Source organism: Maylandia zebra, linkage group LG3 (genome assembly GCF_041146795.1).
Source record: "Maylandia zebra isolate NMK-2024a linkage group LG3, Mzebra_GT3a, whole genome shotgun sequence".
NCBI classification, from domain to species: Eukaryota; Metazoa; Chordata; class Actinopteri; order Cichliformes; family Cichlidae; genus Maylandia; species Maylandia zebra.
In genome coordinates, this window is record NC_135169.1 from 51,474,213 (window position 1) to 51,496,780 (window position 22,568).

Below are 22,568 nucleotides of genomic sequence, written 5' to 3' on the forward strand. Positions count from 1 at the left end.
ACCACACCAGGGCCTGTGGTTGCTGGCTGAGGCCACTTACACCACACCAGGGCCTGTGGCTGCTGGCTGAGGCCACTTACACCACACCAGGGCCTGTGGCTGCTGGCTGAGGCCACTTACACCACACCAGGGCCTGTGGCTGCTGGCTGAGGCCACTTACACCACACCAGTGCCTGTGGCTTCTGGCTCAGGCCACTCACATCACACCAGGCCCTGTGCTGCTAGCTGTGGCCATGTACAACACACCAGGCCCTGTGCTGGTTCCTGAGGCCATCTTCAACAATCCAGGGCCTGTGCTGTTAGATAAATGCTAAACTGAGCCTTTGGGTTAGGGTATTATGCAAACATGCAGGTATGGTTAAAGGATTGTCTTCGTAACTTCAGGTACTTGCCACCTAATCAGTTGAATCCATAAATTGAGACATTGTGCTGGGGCCAGCAGCTTACGGCCATACCACCCTGAGCACGCCCGACCTCGTCTGATCTCGGAAGCTAAGCAGGGCTGGGCTTGGTTAGTACTTGGATGGGAGACTGCCTGGGAATACCTGGTGCTGTAAGCCTTTCATTTTCATGTCATTGAACCACTTTTGATCCAGAGAAGGGGTGTATTAAAAGACCAAAAGCAGCTGCCCATTAATGAGGGCACATTAACGACATTGCTTTTGGCTGTTTTCCAATGTCTTGTGCTGCTAGCTGATGCCACCTACACCACACCAGGGCCTGAGTGACCGGCTGGGGCCACTTACACCACATCAGGGCCTGTGGCTCTGGCTGAGGCCACTTACACCACACCAGGGCCTGTGGCTGCTGGCTGAGGCCACATACACAACACCAGGGCCTTAGTTGCTATTGAGGCCAATTACACCACACCAGGGTCTGTGACTCTTGCTCAGGCCACTTACACCACACCAGGGCCTTAGTTGCTATTGAGGCCAATTACACCACACCAGGGCCTGTGGCTGCTGGCTGAGGCCACTTACACCACACCAGGGCCTGTGGCTGCTGGCTGAGGCCACTTACACCACACAAGGGCCTGTGGCTGCTGGCTGAGGCCACCTACACCACACCAGGGCCTGTGGCTTCTGGCTGAGGCCACTTACACCACACCAGGGCCTGTGGCTCTTGCTCAGGCCACTCATATCACACCAGACCCTGTGCTTCTGGCCGAGGCCATCTTCACCAAACCTGGCCCTGTGCTGCTTGCTGTGGCCATGTACAACACACCAGGCCCTGTGCTGGTTCCTGAGGCCATCTTCAACAATCCAGGGCCTGTGCTGTTAGATAAATGCTAAACTGAGCCTTTGGGTTAGGGTATTATGCAAAAATGCAGGTATGGTTAAAGGATTGTCTTCGTAACTTCAGGTACTTGCCACCTAATCAGTTGAATCCATAAATTGAGACATTGTGCTGGGGCCAGCAGCTTACGGCCATACCACCCTGAGCACGCCCGACCTCGTCTGATCTCGGAAGCTAAGCAGGGCTGGGCTTGGTTAGTACTTGGATGGGAGACCGCCTGGGAATACCTGGTGCTGTAAGCATTTCATTTTCATGTCACTGAACCGCTTTTGATCCAGAGAAGGGGTGTATTAAAAGACCAAAAGCAGCTGCCCATTAATGAGGGCACATTAACGACATTGCTTTTGGCTGTTTTCCAATGTCTTGTGCTGCTAGCTGATGCCACCTACACCACACCAGGGCCTGAGTGACCGGCTGGGGCCACTTACACCACATCAGGGCCTGTGGCTGCTGGCTGAGGCCACTTACACCACACCAGGGCCTGTGGCTGCTGGCTGAGGCCACTTACACCACACCAGGGCCTGTGGCTGCTGGCTGAGGCCACCTACACCACACCAGGGCCTTAGTTGCTATTGAGGCCAATTACACCACACCAGGGCCTGTGGCTGCTGGCTGAGGCCACTTACACCACACCAGGGCCTGTGGCTGCTGGCTGAGGCCACTTACACCACACCAGGGCCTGTGGCTGCTGGCTGAGGCCACCTACACCACACCAGGGCCTTAGTTGCTATTGAGGCCACTTACACCGCACCAGGGCCTGTGGCTGCTGGCTGAGGCCACCTACACCACACCAGGGCATTAGTTGCTATTGAGGCCAATTACACCACACCAGGGTCTGTGACTCTTGCTCAGGCCACTTACACCACACCAGGGCCTGTGGCACTGGCTGAGGCCACTTACACCACACCAGGGCCTGTGGCTGCTGGCTGAGGCCACTTACACCACACCAGGGCCTGTGGCTGCTGGCTGAGGTCACTTACACCACACCAGGGCCTGTGGCTGCTGGCTGAGGGCACTTACACCACACCAGTGCCTGTGGCTTCTGGCTGAGGCCACTTACACCACACCAGGGCCTGTGGCTCTTGCTCAGGCCACTTACACCACACCAGGGCCTGTGCTGCTGGCTGAGGCCACTTACACCACACCAGGGCCTGTGGCTGCTGGCTGAGGCCACTTACACCACACCAGGGCCTGTGGCTGCTGGCTGAGGGCACTTACACCACACCAGTGCCTGTGGCTGCTGGCTGAGGCCACTTACACCACACCAGGGCATTAGTTGCTATTGAGGCCCCTTACACCACACCAGGGCCTGTGGCACTGGCTGAGGCCACTTACACCACACCAGGGCCTGTGGCTGCTGGCTGAGGCCACCTACACCACACCAGGGCATTAGTTGCTATTGAGGCCAATTACACCACACCAGGGTCTGTGGCTCTTGCTCAGGCCACTTACACCACACCAGGGCCTGTGGCACTGGCTGAGGCCACTTACACTACACCAGGGCCTGTGGCTCTGGCTGAGGCCACTTACACCACACCAGGGCCTGTGGCTGCTGGCTGAGGCCACTTACACCACACCAGGGCCTGTGGTTGCTGGCTGAGGCCACTTACACCACACCAGGGCCTGTGGCTGCTGGCTGAGGCCACTTACACCACACCAGGGCCTGTGGCTGCTGGCTGAGGCCACTTACACCACACCAGGGCCTGTGGCTGCTGGCTGAGGCCACTTACACCACACCAGTGCCTGTGGCTTCTGGCTCAGGCCACTCACATCACACCAGGCCCTGTGCTGCTAGCTGTGGCCATGTACAACACACCAGGCCCTGTGCTGGTTCCTGAGGCCATCTTCAACAATCCAGGGCCTGTGCTGTTAGATAAATGCTAAACTGAGCCTTTGGGTTAGGGTATTATGCAAACATGCAGGTATGGTTAAAGGATTGTCTTCGTAACTTCAGGTACTTGCCACCTAATCAGTTGAATCCATAAATTGAGACATTGTGCTGGGGCCAGCAGCTTACGGCCATACCACCCTGAGCACGCCCGACCTCGTCTGATCTCGGAAGCTAAGCAGGGCTGGGCTTGGTTAGTACTTGGATGGGAGACTGCCTGGGAATACCTGGTGCTGTAAGCCTTTCATTTTCATGTCATTGAACCACTTTTGATCCAGAGAAGGGGTGTATTAAAAGACCAAAAGCAGCTGCCCATTAATGAGGGCACATTAACGACATTGCTTTTGGCTGTTTTCCAATGTCTTGTGCTGCTAGCTGATGCCACCTACACCACACCAGGGCCTGAGTGACCGGCTGGGGCCACTTACACCACATCAGGGCCTGTGGCTCTGGCTGAGGCCACTTACACCACACCAGGGCCTGTGGCTGCTGGCTGAGGCCACATACACAACACCAGGGCCTTAGTTGCTATTGAGGCCAATTACACCACACCAGGGTCTGTGACTCTTGCTCAGGCCACTTACACCACACCAGGGCCTTAGTTGCTATTGAGGCCAATTACACCACACCAGGGCCTGTGGCTGCTGGCTGAGGCCACTTACACCACACCAGGGCCTGTGGCTGCTGGCTGAGGCCACTTACACCACACAAGGGCCTGTGGCTGCTGGCTGAGGCCACCTACACCACACCAGGGCCTGTGGCTTCTGGCTGAGGCCACTTACACCACACCAGGGCCTGTGGCTCTTGCTCAGGCCACTCATATCACACCAGACCCTGTGCTTCTGGCCGAGGCCATCTTCACCAAACCTGGCCCTGTGCTGCTTGCTGTGGCCATGTACAACACACCAGGCCCTGTGCTGGTTCCTGAGGCCATCTTCAACAATCCAGGGCCTGTGCTGTTAGATAAATGCTAAACTGAGCCTTTGGGTTAGGGTATTATGCAAAAATGCAGGTATGGTTAAAGGATTGTCTTCGTAACTTCAGGTACTTGCCACCTAATCAGTTGAATCCATAAATTGAGACATTGTGCTGGGGCCAGCAGCTTACGGCCATACCACCCTGAGCACGCCCGACCTCGTCTGATCTCGGAAGCTAAGCAGGGCTGGGCTTGGTTAGTACTTGGATGGGAGACCGCCTGGGAATACCTGGTGCTGTAAGCATTTCATTTTCATGTCACTGAACCGCTTTTGATCCAGAGAAGGGGTGTATTAAAAGACCAAAAGCAGCTGCCCATTAATGAGGGCACATTAACGACATTGCTTTTGGCTGTTTTCCAATGTCTTGTGCTGCTAGCTGATGCCACCTACACCACACCAGGGCCTGAGTGACCGGCTGGGGCCACTTACACCACATCAGGGCCTGTGGCTGCTGGCTGAGGCCACTTACACCACACCAGGGCCTGTGGCTGCTGGCTGAGGCCACTTACACCACACCAGGGCCTGTGGCTGCTGGCTGAGGCCACCTACACCACACCAGGGCCTTAGTTGCTATTGAGGCCAATTACACCACACCAGGGTCTGTGGCTCTTGCTCAAGCCACTTACACCACACCAGGGCCTGTGGCTGCTGGCTGAGGCCACTTACACCACACCAGGGCCTGTGGCTGCTGGCTGAGGCCACCTACACCACACCAGGGCCTTAGTTGCTATTGAGGCCAATTACACCACACCAGGGTCTGTAGCTCTTGCTCAGGCCACTTACACCACACCAGGGCCTGTGGCACTGGCTGAGGCCACTTACACCACACCAGGGCCTGTGGCTCTGGCTGAGGCCACTTACACCACACCAGGGCCTGTGGCTGCTGGCTGAGGCCACTTACACCACACCAGGGCCTGTGGCTGCTGGCTGAGGCCACTTACACCACACCAGGGCCTGTGGCTGCTGGCTGAGGCCACTTACACCACACCAGTGCCTGTGGCTTCTGGCTGAGGCCACTTACACCACACCAGGGCCTGTGGCTCTTGCTCAGGCCACTCACATCACACCAGGCCCTGCGCTTCTGGCCGAGGCCATCTTCACCAAACCAGGCCCTGTGCTGCTAGCTGTGGCCATGTACAACACACCAGGCCCTGTGCTGGTTCCTGAGGCCATCTTCAACAATCCATGGCCTGTGCTGTTAGATAAATGCTAAACTGAGCCTTTGGGTTAGGGTATTATGCAAACATGCAGGTATGGTTAAAGGATTGTCTTCGTAACTTCAGGTACTTGCCACCTAATCAGTTGAATCCATAAATTGAGACATTGTGCTGGGGCCAGCAGCTTACGGCCATACCACCCTGAGCACGCCCGACCTCGTCTGATCTCGGAAGCTAAGCAGGGCTGGGCTTGGTTTGTACTTGGATGGGAGACTACCTGGGAATACCTGGTGCTGTAAGCCTTTCATTTTCATGTCATTGAACCGCTTTTGATCCAGAGAAGGGGTGTATTAAAAGACCAAAAGCAGCTGCCCATTAATGATGGCACATTAACGACATTGCTTTTGGCTGTTTTACAATGTCTTGTGCTGCTAGCTGATGCCACCTACACCACACCAGGGCCTGAGTGACCGGCTGGGGCCACTTACACCACATCAGGGCCTGTGGCTGCTGGCTGAGGCCACTTACACCACACCAGGGCCTGTGGCTGCTGGCTGAGGCCACTTACACCACACCAGGGCATTAGTTGCTATTGAGGCCAATTACACCACACCAGGGTCTGTGGCTCTTGCTCAGGCCACTTACACCACACCAGGGCCTGTGGCACTGGCTGAGGCCACTTACACCGCACCAGGGCCTGTGGCTGCTGGCTGAGGCCACCTACACCACACCAGGGCATTAGTTGCTATTGAGGCCAATTACACCACACCAGGGTCTGTGACTCTTGCTCAGGCCACTTACACCACACCAGGGCCTGTGGCACTGGCTGAGGCCACTTACACCACACCAGGGCCTGTGGCTGCTGGCTGAGGCCACTTACACCACACCAGGGCCTGTGGCTGCTGGCTGAGGTCACTTACACCACACCAGGGCCTGTGGCTGCTGGCTGAGGGCACTTACACCACACCAGTGCCTGTGGCTTCTGGCTGAGGCCACTTACACCACACCAGGGCCTGTGGCTCTTGCTCAGGCCACTTACACCACACCAGGGCCTGTGCTGCTGGCTGAGGCCACTTACACCACACCAGGGCCTGTGGCTGCTGGCTGAGGCCACTTACACCACACCAGGGCCTGTGGCTGCTGGCTGAGGGCACTTACACCACACCAGTGCCTGTGGCTGCTGGCTGAGGCCACTTACACCACACCAGGGCATTAGTTGCTATTGAGGCCCCTTACACCACACCAGGGCCTGTGGCACTGGCTGAGGCCACTTACACCACACCAGGGCCTGTGGCTGCTGGCTGAGGCCACCTACACCACACCAGGGCATTAGTTGCTATTGAGGCCAATTACACCACACCAGGGTCTGTGGCTCTTGCTCAGGCCACTTACACCACACCAGGGCCTGTGGCACTGGCTGAGGCCACTTACACTACACCAGGGCCTGTGGCTCTGGCTGAGGCCACTTACACCACACCAGGGCCTGTGGCTGCTGGCTGAGGCCACTTACACCACACCAGGGCCTGTGGCTGCTGGCTGAGGCCACTTACACCACACCAGGGCCTGTGGCTGCTGGCTGAGGCCACTTACACCACACCAGGGCCTGTGGCTGCTGGCTGAGGCCACTTACACCACACCAGGGCCTGTGGCTGCTGGCTGAGGCCACTTACACCACACCAGTGCCTGTGGCTTCTGGCTCAGGCCACTCACATCACACCAGGCCCTGTGCTGCTAGCTGTGGCCATGTACAACACACCAGGCCCTGTGCTGGTTCCTGAGGCCATCTTCAACAATCCAGGGCCTGTGCTGTTAGATAAATGCTAAACTGAGCCTTTGGGTTAGGGTATTATGCAAACATGCAGGTATGGTTAAAGGATTGTCTTCGTAACTTCAGGTACTTGCCACCTAATCAGTTGAATCCATAAATTGAGACATTGTGCTGGGGCCAGCAGCTTACGGCCATACCACCCTGAGCACGCCCGACCTCGTCTGATCTCGGAAGCTAAGCAGGGCTGGGCTTGGTTAGTACTTGGATGGGAGACTACCTGGGAATACCTGGTGCTGTAAGCCTTTCATTTTCATGTCATTGAACCGCTTTTGATCCAGAGAAGGGGTGTATTAAAAGACCAAAAGCAGCTGCCCATTAATGAGGGCACATTAACGACATTGCTTTTGGCTGTTTTCCAATGTCTTGTGCTGCTAGCTGATGCCACCTACACCACACCAGGGCCTGAGTGACCGGCTGGGGCCACTTACACCACATCAGGGCCTGTGGCTGCTGGCTGAGGCCACTTACACCACACCAGGGCCTGTGGCTGCTGGCTGAGGCCACTTACACCACACCAGGGCATTAGTTGCTATTGAGGCCAATTACACCACACCAGGGTCTGTGGCACTGGCTGAGGCCACTTACACCACACCAGGGCCTGTGGCTGCTGGCTGAGGCCACTTACACCACACCAGGGCCTGTGGCTGCTGGCTGAGGTCACTTACACCACACCAGGGCATTAGTTGCTATTGAGGCCCCTTACACCACACCAGTGCCTGTGGCTTCTGGCTGAGGCCACTTACACCACACCAGGGCCTGTGGCTCTTGCTCAGGCCACTTACACCACACCAGGGCCTGTGGCTGCTGGCTGAGGCCACTTACACCACACCAGGGCCTGTGGCTGCTGGCTGAGGCCACTTACACCACACCAGGGCATTAGTTGCTATTGAGGCCACTTACACCACACCAGGGCCTGTGGCTGCTGGCTGAGGCCACTTACACCACATCAGGGCCTGTGGCTGCTGGATGAGGCGACTTACACCACACCAAGGGCCTGTGGCTGCTGGCTGAGGCCACCCACACCACACCAGGGCCTGTGGCTGCTGGCTGAGGCCACTTACACCACACCAGGGCCAGTGGCTCTTGCTCAGGCCACTCATATCACACCAGACCCTGTGGCTCTGGCTGAGGCCACTTACACCACACCAGGGCCTGTGGCTCTGGCTGAGGCCACTTACACCACATCAGGGCCGGTGGCTGCTGGATGAGGCGACTTACACCACACCAAGGGCCTGTGGCTGCTGGCTGAGGCCACCCACACCACACCAGGGCCTGTGGCTGCTGGCTGAGGCCACTTACACCACACCAAGGGCCTGTGGCTGCTGGCTGAGGCCACATACACCACACCACGGCCTTATTTGCTTCTGAGGCCACTTACACCACACCAGGGCCTTAGTTGCTATTGAGGCCAATTACACCACACCAGGGCCTGTTGCTCTTGCTCAGGCCACTTACACCACACCAGGGCCTGAGTGACCGGCTGGGGCCACTTACACCACATCAGGCCCTATGGTTGCTGGCTGAGGCCACTTACACCACACCAGGGCCTGTGGCTGCTGGCTGAGGCCACCTACACCACACCAGGGCATTAGTTGCTATTGAGGCCAATTACACCACACCAGGGTCTGTGGCTCTTGCTCAGGCCACTTACACCACACCAGGGCCTGTGGCTGCTGGATGAGGCGACTTACACCACACCAAGGCCTGTGGCTGCTGGATGAGGCCACTTACACCACACCAGGGCCTTAGTTGCTATTGAGGCCACTTACACCACACCAGGGCCTGTGGCTCTGGCTGAGGCCACTTACACCACACCACGGCCTTATTTGCTTCTGAGGCCACTTACACCACACCAGGGCCTTAGTTGCTATTGAGGCCAATTACACCACACCAGGGCCTGTGGCTCTTGCTCAGGCCACTTACACCACACCAGGGCCTGTGGCTCTTGCTCAGGCCACTTACTCCACACCAGGGCCTGTGGCTCTTGCTCAGGCCACTCATATCACACCAGGCCCTGTGCTTCTGGCCGAGGCCATCTTCACCAAACCAGGCCCTGTGCTGCTAGCTGTGACCATGTACAACACACCAGGCCCTGTTCTGGTTCCTGAGGCCATCTTCAACAATCCAGGGCCTGTGCTGTTGGATAAATGCTAAACTGAGCCTTTGGGTTAGGGTATTATGCAAACATGCAGGTATGGTTATAGGATTGTCTTCGTAACTCCAGGTACTTGCCACCTAATCACTTGAATCCATAAATTGAGACATTGTGCTGTGGCCAGCAGCTTACGGCCATACCACCCTGAGCATGCCCGACCACGTCTGATCTCGGAAGCTAAGCAGGGCTGTGCTTGGTTAGTACTTGGATGGGAGACTTCCTTGGAATACCTGGTGCTGTAAGCCTTTCATTTTCATGTCTTTGAACCGCTTTTGATCCAGAGAAGGGGTGTATTAAAAGACCAAAAGCAGCTGCCCATTAATGAGGGCACATTAACGACATTGCTTTTGGCTGTTTTCCAATGTCTTGTGCTGCTAGCTGATGCCACCTACACCACACCAGGGCCTGAGTGACCGGCTGGGGCCACTTACACCACATCAGGGCCTGTGGCTGCTGGCTGAGGCCACGTACACCACACAGGGCCTGTGGCTGCTGGCTGAGGCCACTTACACCACACCAGTGCCTGTGGCTCTTGCTCAGGCCACTTACACCACACCAGGGAATTAGTTGCTATTGAGGCCACTTACACCACACCAGGGCCTGTGGCTGCTGGCTGAGGCCACCTACACCACACCAGGGAATTAGTTGCTATTGAGGCCACTTACACCACACCAGGGTCTGTGGCTCTTGCTCAGGCCACTTACACCACACCAGGGCCTGTGGCACTGGCTGAGGCCACTTACACCACACCAGGGCCTGTGGCTCTGGCTGAGGCCACTTACACCACACCAGGGCCTGTGGCTGCTGGCTGAGACGACTTACACCACACCAGTGCCTGTGGCTGCTGGCTGAGGCCACTTACACCACACCAGGGCATTAGTTGCTATTGAGGCCACTTACACCACACCAGGGCCTGTGGCACTGGCTGAGGCCACTTACACCACACCAGGGCCTGTGGCTGCTGGCTGAGGCCACCTACACCACACCAGGGCATTAGTTGCTATTGAGGCCAATTACACCACACCAGGGTCTGTGACTCTTGCTCAGGCCACTTACACCACACCAGGGCCTGTGGCTGCTGGCTGAGGCCACTTACACCACACCAGGGCCTGTGGCTGCTGGCTGAGGCCACTTACACCACACCAGGGCCTGTGGCTGCTGGCTGAGGCCACTTACACCACAACAGGGCCTGTGGCTGCTGGCTGAGGTCACTTACACCACACCAGGGCCTGTGGCTGCTGGCTGAGGGCACTTACACCACACCAGTGCCTGTGGCTTCTGGCTGAGGCCACTTACACCACACCAGGGCCTGTGGCTGCTGGCTCAGGCCACTTACACCACACCAGGGCCTGTGGCTGCTGGCTGAGGCCACTTACACCACACCAGGGCCTGTGGCTGCTGGCTGAGGCCACTTACACCACACCAGTGCCTGTGGCTGCTGGCTGAGGCCACTTACACCACACCAGGGCATTAGTTGCTATTGAGGCCCCTTACACCACACCAGGGCCTGTGGCTGCTGGCTGAGGCCACCTACACCACACCAGGGCATTAGTTGCTATTGAGGCCAATTACACCACACCAGGGTCTGTGGCTCTTGCTCAGGCCACTTACACCACACCAGGGCCTGTGGCACTGGCTGAGGCCACTTACACTACACCAGGGCCTGTGGCTCTGGCTGAGGCCACTTACACCACACCAGGGCCTGTGGCTGCTGGCTGAGGCCACTTACACCACACCAGGGCCTGTGGCTGCTGGCTGAGGCCACTTACACCACACCAGTGCCTGTGGCTTCTGGCTGAGGCCACTTACACCACACCAGGGCCTGTGGCTCTTGCTCAGGCCACTCACATCACACCAGGCCCTGCGCTTCTGGCCGAGGCCATCTTCACCAAACCAGGCCCTGTGCTGCTAGCTGTGGCCATGTACAACACACCAGGCCCTGTGCTGGTTCCTGAGGCCATCTTCAACAATCCATGGCCTGTGCTGTTAGATAAATGCTAAACTGAGCCTTTGGGTTAGGGTATTATGCAAACATGCAGGTATGGTTAAAGGATTGTCTTCGTAACTTCAGGTACTTGCCACCTAATCAGTTGAATCCATAAATTGAGACATTGTGCTGGGGCCAGCAGCTTACGGCCATACCACCCTGAGCACGCCCGACCTCGTCTGATCTCGGAAGCTAAGCAGGGCTGGGCTTGGTTTGTACTTGGATGGGAGACTACCTGGGAATACCTGGTGCTGTAAGCCTTTCATTTTCATGTCATTGAACCGCTTTTGATCCAGAGAAGGGGTGTATTAAAAGACCAAAAGCAGCTGCCCATTAATGATGGCACATTAACGACATTGCTTTTGGCTGTTTTACAATGTCTTGTGCTGCTAGCTGATGCCACCTACACCACACCAGGGCCTGAGTGACCGGCTGGGGCCACTTACACCACACCAGGGCCTGTGGCTGCTGGCTGAGGCCACTTACACCACACCAGGGCATTAGTTGCTATTGAGGCCAATTACACCACACCAGGGTCTGTGGCTCTTGCTCAGGCCACTTACACCACACCAGGGCCTGTGGCACTGGCTGAGGCCACTTACACCGCACCAGGGCCTGTGGCTGCTGGCTGAGGCCACCTACACCACACCAGGGCATTAGTTGCTATTGAGGCCAATTACACCACACCAGGGTCTGTGACTCTTGCTCAGGCCACTTACACCACACCAGGGCCTGTGGCACTGGCTGAGGCCACTTACACCACACCAGGGCCTGTGGCTGCTGGCTGAGGCCACTTACACCACACCAGGGCCTGTGGCTGCTGGCTGAGGTCACTTACACCACACCAGGGCCTGTGGCTGCTGGCTGAGGGCACTTACACCACACCAGTGCCTGTGGCTTCTGGCTGAGGCTACTTACACCACACCAGGGCCTGTGGCTCTTGCTCAGGCCACTTACACCACACCAGGGCCTGTGCTGCTGGCTGAGGCCACTTACACCACACCAGGGCCTGTGGCTGCTGGCTGAGGCCACTTACACCACACCAGGGCCTGTGGCTGCTGGCTGAGGGCACTTACACCACACCAGTGCCTGTGGCTGCTGGCTGAGGCCACTTACACCACACCAGGGCATTAGTTGCTATTGAGGCCCCTTACACCACACCATGGCCTGTGGCACTGGCTGAGGCCACTTACACCACACCAGGGCCTGTGGCTGCTGGCTGAGGCCACCTACACCACACCAGGGCATTAGTTGCTATTGAGGCCACTTACACCACACCAGTGCCTGTGGCTTCTGGCTCAGGCCACTCACATCACACCAGGCCCTGTGCTGCTAGCTGTGGCCATGTACAACACACCAGGCCCTGTGCTGGTTCCTGAGGCCATCTTCAACAATCCAGGGCCTGTGCTGTTAGATAAATGCTAAACTGAGCCTTTGGGTTAGGGTATTATGCAAACATGCAGGTATGGTTAAAGGATTGTCTTCGTAACTTCAGGTACTTGCCACCTAATCAGTTGAATCCATAAATTGAGACATTGTGCTGGGGCCAGCAGCTTACGGCCATACCACCCTGAGCACGCCCGACCTCGTCTGATCTCGGAAGCTAAGCAGGGCTGGGCTTGGTTAGTACTTGGATGGGAGACTGCCTGGGAATACCTGGTGCTGTAAGCCTTTCATTTTCATGCCATTGAACCGCTTTTGATCCAGATAAGGGGTGTATTAAAAGACCAAAAGCAGCTGCCCATTAATGAGGGCACATTAACGACATTGCTTTTGGCTGTTTTCCAATGTCTTGTGCTGCTAGCTGATGCCACCTACACCACACCAGGGCCTGAGTGACCAGCTGGGGCCACTTACACCACATCAGGGCCTGTGGCTGCTGGCTGAGGCCACTTACACCACACCAGGGCCTGTGGCTGCTGGCTGAGGCCACCTACACCACACCAGGGCATTATTTGCTATTGAGGCCAATTACACCACACCAGGGTCTGTGACTCTTGCTCAGGCCACTTACACCACACCAGGGCCTGTGGCACTGGCTGAGGCCACTTACACCACACCTGGGCCTGTGGCTGCTGGCTGAGGCCACTTACACCACACCAGGGCCTGTGGCTGCTGGCTGAGGTCACTTACACCACACCAGTGCCTGTGGCTGCTGGCTGAGGGCACTTACACCACACCAGTGCCTGTGGCTTCTGGCTGAGGCCACTTACACCACACCAGGGCCTGTGGCTGCTGGCTGAGGCCACTTACACCACACCAGGGCCTGTGGCTGCTGGCTGAGGTCACTTACACCACACCAGTGCCTGTGGCTGCTGGCTGAGGCCACTTACACCACACCAGGGCATTAGTTGCTATTGAGGCCAATTACACCACACCAGGGTCTGTGGCTCTTGCTCAGGCCACTTACACCACACCAGGGCCTGTGGCTCTGGCTGAGGCCACTTACACCACACCAGGGCCTGTGGCTGCTGGCTGAGGCCATTTACACCACACCAGGGCCTGTGGCTGCTGGCTGAGGCCACTTACACCACACCATGGCCTGTGGCTCTGGCTGAGGCCACTTACACCACACCAGGGCCTGTGGCTGCTGGCTGAGGCCATTTACACCACACCAGGGCCTGTGGCTGCTGGCTGAGGCCACTTACACCACACCAGGGACTGTGGCTGCTGGCTGAGGCCACTTACACCACACCAGTGCCTGTGGCTTCTGGCTGAGGCCACTTACACCACACCAGGGCCTGTGGCTCTTGCTCAGGCCACTTACACCACACCAGGGCCTGTGGCTGCTTCCTGAGGCCACTTACACCACACCAGGGCATTAGTTGCTATTGAGGCCAATTACACCACACCAGGGTCTGTGACTCTTGCTCAGGCCACTTACACCACACCAGGGCCTGTGGCACTGGCTGAGGCCACTTACACCACACCAGGGCCTGTGGCTGCTGGCTGAGGTCACTTACACCACACCAGTGCCTGTGGCTGCTGGCTGAGGGCACTTACACCACACCAGTGCCTGTGGCTTTTGGCTGAGGCCACTTACACCACACCAGGGCCTGTGGCTGCTGGCTGAGGCCACTTACACCACACCAGGGCCTGTGGCTGCTGGCTGAGGTCACTTACACCACACCAGTGCCTGTGGCTTCTGGCTGAGGCCACTTACACCACACCAGGGCCTGTGGCTCTTGCTCAGGCCACTTACACCACACCAGGGCCTGTGGCTGCTGGCTGAGGCCACTTACACCACACCAGGGCCTGTGGCTGCTGGCTGAGGCCACTTACACCACACCAGGGCATTAGTTGCTATTGAGGCCCCTTACACCACACCAGGGCCTGTGGCACTGGCTGAGGCCACTTACACCACACCAGGGCCTGTGGCTGCTGGCTGAGGCCACCTACACCACACCAGGGCATTAGTTGCTATTGAGGCCAATTACACCACACCAGGGTCTGTGACTCTTGCTCAGGCCACTTACACCACACCAGGGCCTGTGGCACTGGCTGAGGCCACTTACACCACACCAGGGCCTGTGGCTGCTGGCTGAGGCCACTTACACCACACCAGGGCCTGTGGCTGCTGGCTGAGGTCACTTACACCACACCAGGGCCTGTGGCTGCTGGCTGAGGGCACTTACACCACACCAGTGCCTGTGGCTTCTGGCTGAGGCCACTTACACCACACCAGGGCCTGTGGCAGCTGGCTCAGGCCCCTTACACCACACCAGGGCCTGTGGCTGCTGGCTGAGGCCACTTACACCACACCAGGGCCTGTGGCTGTTGGCTGAGGTCACTTACACCACACCAGGGCCTGTGGCTGCTGGCTGAGGCCACTTACACCACACCAGGGACTGTGGCTGCTGGCTGAGGCCACTTACACCACACCAGTGCCTGTGGCTTCTGGCTGAGGCCACTTACACCACACCAGGGCCTGTGGCTCTTGCTCAGGCCACTCACATCACACCAGGCCCTGCGCTTCTGGCCGAGGCCATCTTCACCAAACCAGGCCCTGTGCTGCTAGCTGTGGCCATGTACAACACACCAGGCCCTGTGCTGGTTCCTGAGGCCATCTTCAACAATCCAGGGCCTGTGCTGTTAGATAAATGCTAAACTGAGCCTTTGGGTTAGGGTATTATGCAAACATGCAGGTATGGTTAAAGGATTGTCTTCGTAACTTCAGGTACTTGCCACCTAATCAGTTGAATCCATAAATTGAGACATTGTGCTGGGGCCAGCAGCTTACGGCCATACCACCCTGAGCATGCCCGACCTCGTCTGATCTCGGAAGCTAAGCAGGGCTGGGTTTGGTTAGTACTTGGATGGGAGACTACCTGGGAATACCTGGTGCTGTAAGCCTTTCATTTTCATGTCATTGAACCGCTTTTGATCCAGAGAAGGGGTGTATTAAAAGACCAAAAGCAGCTGCCCATTAATGAGGGCACATTAACGACATTGCTTTTGGCTGTTTTCCAATGTATTGTGCTGCTAGCTGATGCCACCTACACCACACCAGGGCCTGAGTGACCGGCTGGGGCCACTTACACCACATCAGGGCCTGTGGCTGCTGGCTGAGGCCACTTACACCACACCAGGGCCTGTGGCTGCTGGCTGAGGCCACTTACACCACACCAGGGCATTAGTTGCTATTGAGGCCAATTACACCACACCAGGGTCTGTGGCTCTTGCTCAGGCCACTTACACCACATCAGGGCCTGTGGCACTGGCTGAGGCCACTTACACCACACCAGGGCCTGTGGCTGCTGGCTGAGGCCACCTACACCACACCAGGGCATTAGTTGCTATTGAGGCCAATTACACCACACCAGGGTCTGTGACTCTTGCTCAGGCCACTTACACCACACCAGGGCCTGTGGCTGCTGGCTGAGGCCACTTACACCACACCAGGGCCTGTGGCTGCTGGCTGAGGCCACTTACACCACACCAGGGCCTGTGGCTGCTGGCTGAGGTCACTTACACCACACCAGTGCCTGTGGCTGCTGGCTGAGGGCACTTACACCACACCAGTGCCTGTGGCTTCTGGCTGAGGCCACTTACACCACACCAGGGCCTGTGGCTGCTGGCTGAGGCCACTTACACCACACCAGGGCCTGTGGCTGCTGGCTGAGGTCACTTACACCACACCAGTGCCTGTGGCTGCTGGCTGAGGGCACTTACACCACACCAGTGCCTGTGGCTTCTGGCTGAGGCCACTTACACCACACCAGGGCCTGTGGCTCTTGCTCAGGCCACTTACACCACACCAGGGCCTGTGGCTGCTGGCTGAGGCCACTTACACCACACCAGGGCCTGTGGCTGCTGGCTGAGGGCACTTACACCACACCAGTGCCTGTGGCTGCTGGCTGAGGCCACTTACACCACACCAGGGCATTAGTTGCTATTGAGGCCCCTTACACCACACCAGGGCCTGTGGCTGCTGGCTGAGGCCACCTACACCACACCAGGGCATTAGTTGCTATTGAGGCCCCTTACACCACACCAGGGCCTGTGGCTGCTGGCTGAGGCCACTTACACCACACCAGGGCCTGTGGCTGCTGGCTGAGGCCACCTACACCACACCAGGGCATTAGTTGCTATTGAGGCCAATTACACCACACCAGGGTCTGTGACTCTTGCTCAGGCCACTTACACCACACCAGGGCCTGTGGCACTGGCTGAGGCCACTTACACCACACCAGGGCCTGTGGCTGCTGGCTGAGGCCACTTACACCACACCAGGGCCTGTGGCTGCTGGCTGAGGTCACTTACACCACACCAGGGCCTGTGGCTGCTGGCTGAGGCCACTTACACCACACCAGGGCATTAGTTGCTATTGAGGCCCCTTACACCACACCAGGGCCTGTGGCACTGGCTGAGGCCACTTACACCACACCAGGGCCTGTGGCTGCTGGCTGAGGCCACCTACACCACACCAGGGCATTAGTTGCTATTGAGGCCAATTACACCACACCAGGGTCTGTGGCTCTTGCTCAGGCCACTTACACCACACCAGGGCCTGTGGCACTGGCTGAGGCCACTTACACCACACCAGGGCCTGTGGCTGCTGGCTGAGGCCATTTACACCACACCAGGGCCTGTGGCTGCTGGCTGAGGCCACTTACACCACACCAGGGACTGTGGCTGCTGGCTGAGGCCACTTACACCACACCAGTGCCTGTGGCTTCTGGCTGAGGCCACTTACACCACACCAGGGCCTGTGGCTCTTGCTCAGGCCACTCACATCACACCAGGCCCTGCGCTTCTGGCCGAGGCCATCTTCACCAAACCAGGCCCTGTGCTGCTAGCTGTGGCCATGTACAACACACCAGGCCCTGTGCTGGTTCCTGAGGCCATCTTCAACAATCCAGGGCCTGTGCTGTTAGATAAATGCTAAACTGAGCCTTTGGGTTAGGGTATTATGCAAACATGCAGGTATGGTTAAAGGATTGTCTTCGTAACTTCAGGTACTTGCCACCTAATCAGTTGAATCCATAAATTGAGACATTGTGCTGGGGCCAGCAGCTTACGGCCATACCACCCTGAGCACGCCCGACCTCGTCTGATCTCGGAAGCTAAGCAGGGCTGGGCTTGGTTAGTACTTGGATGGGAGACTGCCTGGGAATACCTGGTGCTGTAAGCCTTTCATTTTCATGTCATTGAACCGCTTTTGATCCAGAGAAGGGGTGTATTAAAAGACCAAAAGCAGCTGCCCATTAATGAGGGCACATTAACGACATTGCTTTTGGCTGTTTTCCAATGTCTTGTGCTGCTAGCTGAGGCCACCTACACCACACCAGGGCCTTAGTTGCTATTGAGGCCAATTACACCACACCAGGGTCTGTGGCTCTTGCTCAGGCCACTTACACCACACCAGGGCCTGTGGCTGCTGGCTGAGGCCACTTACACCACACCAGGGCATTAGTTGCTATTGAGGCCACTTACACCACACCAGGGCCTGTGGCTGCTGGCTGAGGCCACCTACACCACACCAGGGCATTAGTTGCTATTGAGGCCAATTACACCACACCAGGGTCTGTGGCTCTTGCTCAGGCCACTTACACCACACCAGGGCCTGTGGCACTGGCTGAGGCCACTTACACCACACCAGGGCCTGTGGCTCTGGCTGAGGCCACTTACACCACACCAGGGCCTGTGGCTGCTGGCTGAGGCCACTTACACCACACCAGGGCCTGTGGCTGCTGGCTGAGGCCACTTACACCACACCAGGGCCTGTGGCTGCTGGCTGAGGCCACTTACACCACACCAGTGCCTGTGGCTTCTGGCTGAGGCCACTTACACCACACCAGGGCCTGTGGCTCTTGCTCAGGCCACTCACATCACACCAGGCCCTGCGCTTCTGGCCGAGGCCATCTTCACCAAACCAGGCCCTGTGCTGCTAGCTGTGGCCATGTACAACACACCAGGCCCTGTGCTGGTTCCTGAGGCCATCTTCAACAATCCAGGGCCTGTGCTGTTAGATAAATGCTAAACTGAGCCTTTGGGTTAGGGTATTATGCAAACATGCAGGTATGGTTAAAGGATTGTCTTCGTAACTTCAGGTACTTGCCACCTAATCAGTTGAATCCATAAATTGAGACATTGTGCTGGGGCCAGCAGCTTACGGCCATACCACCCTGAGCATGCCCGACCTCGTCTGATCTCGGAAGCTAAGCAGGGCTGGGCTTGGTTAGTACTTGGATGGGAGACTACCTGGGAATACCTGGTGCTGTAAGCCTTTCATTTTCATGTCATTGAACCGCTTTTGATCCAGAGAAGGGGTGTATTAAAAGACCAAAAGCAGCTGCCCATTAATGAGGGCACATTAACGACATTGCTTTTGGCTGTTTTCCAATGTCTTGTGCTGCTAGCTGATGCCACCTACACCACACCAGGGCCTGAGTGACCGGCTGGGGCCACTTACACCACATCAGGGCCTGTGGATGCTGGCTGAGGCCACTTACACCACACCAGGGCCTGTGGCTGCTGGCTGAGGCCACTTACACCACACCAGGGCATTAGTTGCTATTGAGGCCAATTACACCACACCAGGGTCTGTGGCTCTTGCTCAGGCCACTTACACCACATCAGGGCCTGTGGCACTGGCTGAGGCCACTTACACCACACCAGGGCCTGTGGCTGCTGGCTGAGGCCACCTACACCACACCAGGGCATTAGTTGCTATTGAGGCCAATTACACCACACCAGGGTCTGTGACTCTTGCTCAGGCCACTTACACCACACCAGGGCCTGTGGCACTGGCTGAGGCCACTTACACCACACCAGGGCCTGTGGCTGCTGGCTGAGGCCACTTACACCACACCAGGGCCTGTGGCTGCTGGCTGAGGTCACTTACACCACACCAGTGCCTGTGGCTGCTGGCTGAGGGCACTTACACCACACCAGTGCCTGTGGCTTCTGGCTGAGGCCACTTACACCACACCAGGGCCTGTGGCTGCTGGCTGAGGCCACTTACACCACACCAGGGCCTGTGGCTGCTGGCTGAGGTCACTTACACCACACCAGTGCCTGTGGCTGCTGGCTGAGGGCACTTACACCACACCAGTGCCTGTGGCTTCTGGCTGAGGCCACTTACACCACACCAGGGCCTGTGGCTCTTGCTCAGGCCACTTACACCACACCAGGGCCTGTGGCTGCTGGCTGAGGGCACTTACACCACACCAGTGCCTGTGGCTGCTGGCTGAGGCCACTTACACCACACCAGGGCATTAGTTGCTATTGAGGCCCCTTACACCACACCAGGGCCTGTGGCTGCTGGCTGAGGCCACTTACACCACACCAGGGCCTGTGGCTGCTGGCTGAGGCCACTTACACCACACCAGGGCCTGTGGCTGCTGCCTGAGGCCACTTACACCACACCAGGGACTGTGGCTGCTGGCTGAGGCCACCTACACCACACCAGTGCCTGTGGCTTCTGGCTGAGGCCACTTACACCACACCAGGGCCTGTGGCTCTTGCTCAGGCCACTCACATCACACCAGGCCCTGCGCTTCTGGCCGAGGCCATCTTCACCAAACCAGGCCCTGTGCTGCTAGCTGTGGCCATGTACAACACACCAGGCCCTGTGCTGGTTCCTGAGGCCATCTTCAACAATCCAGGGCCTGTGCTGTTAGATAAATGCTAAACTGAGCCTTTGGGTTAGGGTATTATGCAAACATGCAGGTATGGTTAAAGGATTGTCTTCGTAACTTCAGGTACTTGCCACCTAATCAGTTGAATCCATAAATTGAGACATTGTGCTGGGGCCAGCAGCTTACGGCCATACCACCCTGAGCACGCCCGACCTCGTCTGATCTCGGAAGCTAAGCAGGGCTGGGCTTGGTTAGTACTTGGATGGGAGACTCCCTGGGAATACCTGGTGCTGTAAGCCTTTCTTTTTCATGTCATTGAACCGCTTTTGATCCAGAGAAGGGGTGTATTAAAAGACCAAAAGCAGCTGCCCATTAATGAGGGCACATTAACGACATTGCTTTTGGCTGTTTTCCAATGTCTTGTGCTGCTAGCTGATGCCACCTACACCACACCAGGGCCTGAGTGACCGGCTGGGGCCACTTACACCACATCAGGGCCTGTGGCTGCTGGCTGAGGCCACTTACACCACACCAGGGCCTGTGGCTGCTGGCTGAGGCCACTTACACCACACCAGGGCATTAGTTGCTATTGAGGCCAATTACACCACACCAGGGTCTGTGGCTCTTGCTCAGGCCACTTACACCACATCAGGGCCTGTGGCACTGGCTGAGGCCACTTACACCACACCAGGGCCTGTGGCTGCTGGCTGAGGCCACCTACACCACACCAGGGCATTAGTTGCTATTGAGGCCAATTACACCACACCAGGGTCTGTGACTCTTGCTCAGGCCACTTACACCACACTAGGGCCTGTGGCACTGGCTGAGGCCACTTACACCACACCAGGGCCTGTGGCTGCTGGCTGAGGCCACTTACACCACACCAGGGCCTGTGGCTGCTGGCTGAGGTCACTTACACCACACCAGTGCCTGTGGCTGCTGGCTGAGGGCACTTACACCACACCAGTGCCTGTGGCTTCTGGCTGAGGCCACTTACACCACACCAGGGCCTGTGGCTGCTGGCTGAGGCCACTTACACCACACCAGGGCCTGTGGCTGCTGGCTGAGGTCACTTACACCACACCAGTGCCTGTGGCTGCTGGCTGAGGGCACTTACACCACACCAGTGCCTGTGGCTTCTGGCTGAGGCCACTTACACCACACCAGGGCCTGTGGCTCTTGCTCAGGCCACTTACACCACACCAGGGCCTGTGGCTGCTGGCTGAGGGCACTTACACCACACCAGTGCCTGTGGCTGCTGGCTGAGGCCACTTACACCACACCAGGGCATTAGTTGCTATTGAGGCCCCTTACACCACACCAGGGCCTGTGGCACTGGCTGAGGCCACTTACACCACACCAGGGCCTGTGGCTGCTGGCTGAGGCCACCTACACCACACCAGGGCATTAGTTGCTATTGAGGCCAATTACACCACACCAGGGTCTGTGACTCTTGCTCAGGCCACTTACACCACACCAGGGCCTGTGGCACTGGCTGAGGCCACTTACACCACACCAGGGCCTGTGGCTGCTGGCTGAGGCCACTTACACCACACCAGGGCCTGTGGCTGCTGGCTGAGGTCACTTACACCACACCAGGGCCTGTGGCTGCTGGCTGAGGGCACTTACACCACACCAGTGCCTGTGGCTTCTGGCTGAGGCCACTTACACCACACCAGGGCCTGTGGCAGCTGGCTCAGGCCACTTACACCACACCAGGGCCTGTGGCTGCTGGCTGAGGCCACTTACACCACACCAGGGCCTGTGGCTGCTGGCTGAGGCCACTTACACCACACCAGTGCCTGTGGCTGCTGGCTGAGGCCACTTACACCACACCAGGGCATTAGTTGCTATTGAGGCCCCTTACACCACACCAGGGCCTGTGGCACTGGCTGAGGCCACTTACACCACACCAGGGCCTGTGGCTGCTGGCTGAGGCCACCTACACCTCACCAGGGCATTAGTTGCTATTGAGGCCAATTACACCACACCAGGGTCTGTGGCTCTTGCTCAGGCCACTTACACCACACCAGGGCCTGTGGCACTGGCTGAGGCCACTTACACCACACCAGGGCCTGTGGCTCTGGCTGAGGCCACTTACACCACACCAGGGCCTGTGGCTGCTGGCTGAGGCCATTTACACCACACCAGGGCCTGTGGCTGCTGGCTGAGGCCACTTACACCACACCAGGGCCTG

At 57.7% G+C, this 22,568-nt stretch overlaps 12 non-coding genes and 1 pseudogene across 12 annotated transcripts; all 13 read left to right on the forward strand.

Annotated features, from left to right (window-relative positions):
• Nucleotides 1-441: 441 nt before the first annotated feature.
• Nucleotides 442-560, forward strand: LOC143417665 (5S ribosomal RNA). The gene has a single exon (XR_013097812.1). It is a non-coding gene; the product is annotated as a 5S ribosomal RNA (ribosomal RNA).
• An 859-nt stretch (nucleotides 561-1,419) lies between these two features.
• LOC143417682 (5S ribosomal RNA) lies at nucleotides 1,420-1,538 on the forward strand. Its single transcript, XR_013097830.1, has one exon. It is a non-coding gene; the product is annotated as a 5S ribosomal RNA (ribosomal RNA).
• Nucleotides 1,539-3,307: 1,769 nt separating this feature from the next.
• On the forward strand, nucleotides 3,308-3,426 carry LOC143417666 (5S ribosomal RNA). Its single transcript, XR_013097813.1, has one exon. It is a non-coding gene; the product is annotated as a 5S ribosomal RNA (ribosomal RNA).
• Nucleotides 3,427-4,285: 859 nt separating this feature from the next.
• Nucleotides 4,286-4,404, forward strand: LOC143417693 (5S ribosomal RNA). Its single transcript, XR_013097841.1, has one exon. It is a non-coding gene; the product is annotated as a 5S ribosomal RNA (ribosomal RNA).
• A 1,097-nt stretch (nucleotides 4,405-5,501) lies between these two features.
• On the forward strand, nucleotides 5,502-5,620 carry LOC143417930 (5S ribosomal RNA). The gene has a single exon (XR_013098078.1). It is a non-coding gene; the product is annotated as a 5S ribosomal RNA (ribosomal RNA).
• A 1,649-nt stretch (nucleotides 5,621-7,269) lies between these two features.
• LOC143417195 (5S ribosomal RNA) lies at nucleotides 7,270-7,388 on the forward strand. Its single transcript, XR_013097412.1, has one exon. It is a non-coding gene; the product is annotated as a 5S ribosomal RNA (ribosomal RNA).
• Nucleotides 7,389-9,427: 2,039 nt separating this feature from the next.
• Nucleotides 9,428-9,546, forward strand: LOC143417545 (5S ribosomal RNA; annotated as a pseudogene).
• A 1,883-nt stretch (nucleotides 9,547-11,429) lies between these two features.
• On the forward strand, nucleotides 11,430-11,548 carry LOC143417931 (5S ribosomal RNA). Its single transcript, XR_013098079.1, has one exon. It is a non-coding gene; the product is annotated as a 5S ribosomal RNA (ribosomal RNA).
• A 1,292-nt stretch (nucleotides 11,549-12,840) lies between these two features.
• On the forward strand, nucleotides 12,841-12,959 carry LOC143417667 (5S ribosomal RNA). Its single transcript, XR_013097814.1, has one exon. It is a non-coding gene; the product is annotated as a 5S ribosomal RNA (ribosomal RNA).
• Nucleotides 12,960-15,522: 2,563 nt separating this feature from the next.
• On the forward strand, nucleotides 15,523-15,641 carry LOC143417375 (5S ribosomal RNA). The gene has a single exon (XR_013097596.1). It is a non-coding gene; the product is annotated as a 5S ribosomal RNA (ribosomal RNA).
• A 2,162-nt stretch (nucleotides 15,642-17,803) lies between these two features.
• On the forward strand, nucleotides 17,804-17,922 carry LOC143417668 (5S ribosomal RNA). The gene has a single exon (XR_013097815.1). It is a non-coding gene; the product is annotated as a 5S ribosomal RNA (ribosomal RNA).
• A 976-nt stretch (nucleotides 17,923-18,898) lies between these two features.
• On the forward strand, nucleotides 18,899-19,017 carry LOC143417911 (5S ribosomal RNA). The gene has a single exon (XR_013098059.1). It is a non-coding gene; the product is annotated as a 5S ribosomal RNA (ribosomal RNA).
• A 1,534-nt stretch (nucleotides 19,018-20,551) lies between these two features.
• Nucleotides 20,552-20,670, forward strand: LOC143417823 (5S ribosomal RNA). Its single transcript, XR_013097970.1, has one exon. It is a non-coding gene; the product is annotated as a 5S ribosomal RNA (ribosomal RNA).
• The last annotated feature ends 1,898 nt before the right edge of the window (nucleotides 20,671-22,568 follow it).